Raw genomic sequence first — 6,448 nt, forward strand, 5'->3', positions numbered from 1 at the left:
AAGGTGGCGGTTGGCTAGGTGAGGATGCAGTGGAGTAGCTGAGTCCTGGAGCGTGCCTGGTCTCCTCCCATCCTGCCTGCTTCTGCACAGATGAGGCCACAGCCATTTTCTCCCAGCAAAACTGGGACCCTACTGTTCCCCTGCTCCCAGCTGCTCACAGTTGGCAAAACAGCAGGACCTCTGTGCCCAGGGCCCCCTCTGTGGGTCCCCATCCTGGAGGCTCAGCCTCCCCCCAGGTGGCCTCCGTGCTTTTTCTCCCTCAGCCTCTGCTCAGGGGCCCTGAGATGCCGTTCACCCACAGCTTCTGGGGAGGTTTTATGGCCTGCTGCCCCATCCCCTCTTCAGAAAGGACTTCTTGGCTGCCCTCTGGCAGCTGCAGGCCCCGCTGGCACCCTCTTGGCCACGCTCTGTTCTGTGTCAGACCCTGACTGGGGGTGGGGGCCGTCTCTCACACCTCAATTCCCCTGCAGTGACGAGCTGCAGGATCTCCCTGCAGGAGATCAGCTGCATTTTCTTTCTAATCGCTTGTCCCCCACAGTGACCATGACAGCGTAGACAGCTCTCAGATAGCTGCTGAGTCAGTTGGCTTCAGTCTCCTGATGCATCTCCAGGAAAGGAGATCCCTCTATCCACCTGGTGCCACCTCCAGCATCTTCTAGGGACACGGAGCATTGGTGCTAGGGAATCTCAGGGTTCGGCGGGATCTGGGGATGGCCTGTCCACCCCGAGCCTAGTGACCGCTCCAGGGCGCACGGGTGGCCCTTGTGTCTACCCTGGGACCCAGGGTCTCAGTTCAGTTCAGTTGCTCAGTCATGAGCATGAGCATGCTCAGTTGCTCTTTGCAACCCCATGGACTGTAGCACGTCAGGCCTCCCTGTCCATCACCAACTCCTGGAGTTTACTCACACTCATGTCCATCGAGTCAGTGATGCCATCCAACTGTCTCATCCTCTGTTTAACCCTTCTTCTCCTGCCTTCAATCTTTCCCAACATCAGGGTCTTTTCCAATGAGTAAGTTCTTTGCATCAGGTGGCCAAAGTATTAGAGTTTCAGCTTAAGCATCAGTCCTTCTAATGAATATTCAGGACTGATTTCCTTTGGGATGGACTGGTTGGATCTCCTTGCTGTCCAAAGGACTCTCAGAGTCTTCTCCAACACCACAGTTCAGAAGCGGGGTCTCATACTCAGGCTTTGAAGATGGTAGGTGTGGTGGGCGATTAATGTAATGCTGATGATTAATGTAATGCTGATGACAGGCAAGAAGGACGCTCACCATGGGGGAAATGCCTTAGATGGTCTGTCTTTGGGTTCCTTCCCCCTGAGGCCGTACCGCTGCTCTCTCTTTAGGAATTAGCTCAGGGCAGGGAGGAGCCCCGCTGTGTGTCCCACAGCAGGACCTCAGGCCAGGCCACGTCCCTGGGTTGGGGTGGGGGAGCACTTGAAGTGTGAGCTGATCCTGTGGGCAGTGGTGCTCCTTGCAGGTAAATGCTGGACATGGGTGGTCAGGGGCATTCTGAAGCAGGTGGGTAACCAGGTATGACTCAGTGTTCACAGGGATCCCAAGAGCCAGCATGAAGGGTTTCCACAGGGAGTGGAAGAGGAGGAACTGGTCAGGGAACAGGACTGGAGTGAGAAGGAGTGCGAGGGAGGGCACATCAGCCCTCCATCAGCCCCAGCCCTTGTCTCATGAGGACACGGAGGGTCAGGGTGGACCTCAGAAATACAGCAAGCATGTCATAGGCTTCCAGGGGAGCTCTCTTGGCTCCGAGGTGAGCTGGCTTTCCACCACACCAGAGAAACCCCGTGTGACCTTTTATCCTCCGCGTTCTGTGATTTTTTTGGTCTAAGTCTTTCCATCAGCCCTGCAGGCTACAATTGGGTCTCTTTCAGGGTCACAGGAAGGTGAAACCCTTTCCTCTGAGCTTTTCCCTTCCTGTTCTGCTCCAGTGGACACTTATATGCTCTGAATGGAGACCCTGGGCTCCTGGCTCACACGGGCTGGCAGGTGGTTCTGAAAGCAAAGCAGCTCCCACGTGCGGCCGGCCATGCTGACCGGGCGGCAGACCCCGGAGAACACTTGGTCCGGAGCAGGCGGGCCGCCCCCTCCTCACTCCCTTCTCGGAGGTGCAGCTTTCCGCAACCCTCACGCTCCCCTGTGTTGTGCTATCTGGCCCTTGAGACTTATCGGATTCACTTTTACTGAAATAACACATTGCAAATATTTCATGGCTTCTGGTAAAGTTCGGTTAAAATGAGTTGAAATTGGAACTTAACAAGAGAAGTTTGAAAATCTTACTTAAACTCTGAAAAGAAGTTCACTTGGCTAGCATCCAAGAGGAAGAAACTTCATCCCCAGTGATAATTCTCTTGAGAAGCTGAGGAGTCACTAATGGCAGAAGAGAAAGGGTCTTGAGCAAACAAGCATCTGTAAGGAGGGTGTAAAGGCAGAGAGGGGCTTCTCCGGTGACTCAGTCAGCAGAGAATCTGCCTGTGATGCAGAAGCCTTGGGTTCGATCCCTGGGTCAGGAAGATCCCCTAGAGAAGGAAATGGCTACCCACTCCAGTATTCTTGCCTGGGAAACCCCATGGATAGAGAGCCTGGTGGGCTACAGTCTAGGGGGTCATAAAAGAGTCAGACACGACTCAGTGACTAAACCACCACCATCCCCAAAGGAGGAGAGAGCCTGCCTGCCCACCCCACTGCTGGCCATGTTCCATCCCACCTCAGGGACCCCTCTGGACCTGCCCCGAGGCTGCTTATCCTGTTTCTATCTGTGCCTTTAGGGAAAGTGCTGGGCGCCACAAAGCTGGCCTGGCTTCCTCCCTTTTCCTTTGAAACCTGCAATCCTATTAATTACCAGATTCACTGCCATACACCTTCTTTTGATAAGCCCGGGTTTATTCAGGCCAGCCCCGCTGGGCGTCTGCATAAGCCCTGCCCGCTCCTCCGTAATTGCAACTTCCTGCCAGGTTTGGCTGCTTCCGGCAGGATGCACACGCTTCCGCAGGCTCCCAGGCCAGCTTTGGGCCTTTGGCTGCACATTTGGCTTGCTCGTTGGGTTAACAGAGGAAAAGGGTGTTGAACAGGATTCAGTGGGAGGGAAAGCTTCCAGCTCCTGGACTCTCAAGTATTTAGTTAAACATGTTTTGATTTTCCAAAAGAAGGAGGGAATTTGTAGACGGAAGAGTTTGCTGAAGACCAAGACAGGAATGCATGAGCTTTTGGTTCAGACTGTCTTCGTGTATTTTTTTTTTTTTCTCCCTCTCATTTTCCCTGGAAATAAAGGGAATTCCAGATAAAGACAAGGGCAAAAATACCCATAGTGAAAATGAGCCAGAAACAAAAGAAAAAATCAGTAATAGTGATCTTGTTTTCATTTAAAAGTGTAGTATTTTGTTAGCCATGGATTATGCATTAATTTTGATTCCTTAGGTACTGCATTAAAAAAAAAAGATGTATCGTGAGCACTGATTTTTTTGTTGACATCTTCAGTTTTACACTCAAAGCCTCACTGTTCTGTGTCCCTTCACCCACTCCTGGCTTGGCGCTGACCCCTGTGTCACAGGCCATTGGTATCACTTTAGCATAGATTCACTGATGGAGGTAAAGAAATGGACTCACTCATGCCTCCCTGGCCCCGTGCCTGGGTCTCTCTTCTCCCTTCTCTGTCTGGCAAACTCTCACCCTTGGAGCACCTGCTCCATGTGCCCTTCTTTTTAACCCTTTTTTGTTCCTCTGACGCTTGGAGAACCCCCCTTGTCCATGCTACTACACCACTTGTGCCCATCTGTGCTCTAGCCCTGACTTCCCTGCATGTAAAGTTCCCCCATCCGGGTCTGCTTCTGTGTTCCTCAGCAGACATCAAGGTTGGGTGCAAGCTTTATTTATTTATGCCTTGCTTGGTTTTCTTAGTATATGGTTGGTGGGCATTCACTGAGCGATTGAAATGCAGTTACCTGGTGCTGAGATGGGTTTTTTTCAGTATCAATAAACTGTTAGTCTGAAAAAAGGAGCTGGTCTGTGTGAGTCCTTGGCCTTGTTCCTGCAACCATGGGGCCCATCCACTGGTCTAGTGATCAACGGTCTCTGGTCAGCGGCTTGTGGACCAGGATGAAGAAGGTAGGAATTTGAAAGTGGGGGAATGACCCAACAGGAAGCCCAGTGGCTGGATGGAGAGGGAAGGGGAAGGGGTAGGGAAGATATTGGAGACACCCACTACCTGAGGCTCATTAGTCAATATTTGCTGACAAATTTGATTGACTAAGAGATAAATGAGTTATGCTTTAAACCACAGGTGTAATTGGATACGGGATGGTGGGAGGGGGTGGGCTGGCAGGAAAGGTGGGGGACCCTGCAGACAGGGGACTCAGGCAATGAGTCCTTGGGGCACCGAAGGGCCCAGTGCATGGATGATACTGACAGAAGGAAGCGATTAGGTGATGCCTTTCCAAAATGTAGATCTTCGGAGGGATCTGCACATATATTTTTTCCTTTAAACTCAGGTCAGGGAAACGAGGAAGCTAAATGCTGTGGAAAGGCTATTGGTAACTCCTGCCAAAATAACTTGATAATATTTTTAGTTTTACTGCTCTGGGATATTTAAGGAAGATAAATAGGTTTTGTAATGAGATGACAGTGCACAGACTGGCTGTTATAAGCTGGACTTCTGGAGAAATGGTGGGTGATGATTTAGGAAGGTCGTAAAACGGAAAAGCAGAAAACGAAAACAAAAACAGTGGTATGTCAGAATCCCAGAAGAGACTCAGGCCTGAATGGAGACGGTTTAGTTCTCCGCTGCTGCTGCTAAGTCGCTTCCGTCGTGTCCGACTCTGTGCGACCCCACTAGGACTATATGATAAAGTACCCCTACGTAACCACCTGAAATGACAGCCATCGTATCGGGTCTGGTTCTGTGGGCCCGGAACGGGGGCTTGGGCACCTGGATGCCCACCCTGGGGCACTAGGGAGAGGGCTCTTTCTCACCATCTGGTCATCTCCCTGGAGTTTCTTTCCATGGACCCCCATCCTCCTTGGCGGCAGCTAATCTCGTTGGTTGGTGACGGTGTACATATGGTGGGTGGGCTTCTGCCTGCGGAAACACAAGCTATGAGATTTGGAGGCAGGGGTAGGTACTGATATTAGGTGTTAGATGGCTTCCCAGGTGGCGCTAGTGGTAAAGAACCCACCTATCAGTACAAGAGTCACAAGAGATGCGGGTTCGATTCCTGGGTTGGGGAGATCCCCTGGAGGAGGGCACGGCAACCCACTCTAGTATTCTTGCCTGGAGAATCCCATGGACAGAGGAGCCTGGTGGGCTACAGTACATGGGATCACAAAGAGTGGGGCACAACTTTGCCCCAAGCACTCATGGGGCGAAGAGAGGCGGGATCTGGGCATAGGGGACCGACTGCTGACTCATGGAGAGGGGGTTGGGGCACTGGGAGATCCCTGTCATGAAGGCCCTTTAGCTACCCCTCTGGAAATGTCTGTCTAGTCAAAGCTATGGTTTTTCCAGTAGTCACATATGGATGTGAGAGTTGGACTGTAAAGAAAGCTGAGCGCCAAAGAATTGATGCTTTTGTGCTGTGGTGTTGGAGAAGACCCTTGAGAGTCCCTTGGACTGCAAGGAGGTCCATCCAGTCCATCCTAAAGGAGATCAGTCCTGAATATTCATTGGAAGAACTGATGCTGAAGCTGAAATTCCAATACTTTGGCCACCTGTTGCAAAGAACTGACTCATTTGAAAAGACCCTGATGCTGGGAAAGATTGAAGGTGGGAGGAGAAGGGGACGACAGAGGATGAGGTGGTTGGATGGCATCACTGACTCAATGGACATGAGTTTGAGTAAACTTTGGGAGTTGGTGATGGACAGGGAGGCCTGGTGTGCTGCAGTCCATGGGGTCACGAAGAGTTGGACATGACTGAGCGACTGAACTGAGCTGGAAATGTCAGGGGTTCCTTCATGCTACGATTTCTGCAGATCCTGCCAGTCAGGTGTGTGTGTGGGGGGCATGATTCCAGCCAGGGTAGGGGGTTCTAGCCTGAAAGAGTCCCAGATTGGCTGAAGCCCAAGGGCCCTGTGACCTCAGACGAGGCGTCTGCCCTATATCACCTGCCATGTCAGATGGTCTTGGCCGGGGTGGAGGTCCTAGGGAAGAGAGTGATGCCTGCAGACCCTGTGGGAGCACTAGGGGCATCCCTGCCAGGGGCTTGCCTCGAAGGACACATGGCTTTGAAGGCTCTGTGTGGGGCAGAGGCTGGGGCCCCCCACGGGGGCAGCGTGGCTCCTGACTGGACAGCCCAGCAGTGCTCAGAGGTTCTTAATGGTGCCTGGAATCAGCAGGAGTCGCTTTGCAAGGACTGTTTGCCCGAGGGTGCGGCCACTGCAAGAGAGTGGGTCTTGATTAACTGATAAACCAGGGGCCAGATTGTTGGGAAAATAAAGG

This window comes from Bos indicus x Bos taurus, chromosome 11, assembly GCF_003369695.1.
Source record: "Bos indicus x Bos taurus breed Angus x Brahman F1 hybrid chromosome 11, Bos_hybrid_MaternalHap_v2.0, whole genome shotgun sequence".
In the NCBI taxonomy this organism is placed as follows: Eukaryota; Metazoa; Chordata; class Mammalia; order Artiodactyla; family Bovidae; genus Bos; species Bos indicus x Bos taurus.